Here is a 914-nt window from a genome sequence, read left to right as displayed (position 1 = left end):
GATTTTGGCTCAGGTCATGATCCCAGGGTGGTAAGACTGAGTCCGAGTAGGGCTCTGCCCTGAGTGTGGAACCTGCTTAATATTCTCTCTCTCTCCAGAGTGACTGGCTGGTTCAGTCGGTTAAGCATCTGACTTCGGCTCAGGCCATGATCTCACGGTTCGGTTCGAGAGTCTGAGCCCTGAGTCTGGCTGTGTGCTGACATTGCAGAGCCTGCTTGGGATTCTCCTCTCCTCCCTCTCTCTCTCTCCCCAAAGTAAATAAACATTAAACAAAAATTCTCCCTCTCCCTCTGCCCCTCCTCCCTACTTGCTAATTTTCTCTCTCTCTCTAAAATAAAATTTAAATAAATAAATAAATAAACAAATAAATAAATAAAACACATGCACTGACTTCTGTGTCTGTGATGAAGTTTTGGGGTGATGGGGGGTTTGTGGGGTCTGGCGCTGATGGCCAAGAAAGAATTCTTAAAGAATTCTTTGTTGCCAAAAGGTGATTTTATTAGAGCACGGGGACAGGACCTGTGGGCAGGAAGAACTGCACTGGTAACTCATTACATACCCTCAGGTTGGGTGGGGGGTGGTCAAGGATAGAGTAAGTCTCTAAGGACTTGTGGAAGCAAGGTTTCCAGGGCCTTGAGGGACTAGCTGTTTCTAGGGAAATGCCATTTATTACCGTTTAATAAAACCTCTGTCAGGAGCCCCTTCAGATCTGTATCAGGGGCCAGAAGCTTGGAGTAGGGTCGCCAGCGTATATCTTGGGGGAGTTGAGATAAAGGAAGCAGATTTACAGGGTCCTCGAGGTTGGGACAATGTTAAGGCAAGATTCCCTTTTGCCCCCAGCAAAGTGTCATCCCTGAGGCAGCTGAGCTCCTAGAGGGAAGGCACTCTGCTGGTCTCAAGGACTTGTCAATGGG

Source organism: Puma concolor, chromosome C2 (assembly GCF_028749965.1).
Source record: "Puma concolor isolate L17-30 chromosome C2, mPumCon1.1.hap2, whole genome shotgun sequence".
NCBI classification, from domain to species: domain Eukaryota; kingdom Metazoa; phylum Chordata; class Mammalia; order Carnivora; family Felidae; genus Puma; species Puma concolor.
The sequence above is the reverse complement of the archived record's forward strand: the minus strand, read 5'-3'. Positions refer to the sequence as shown.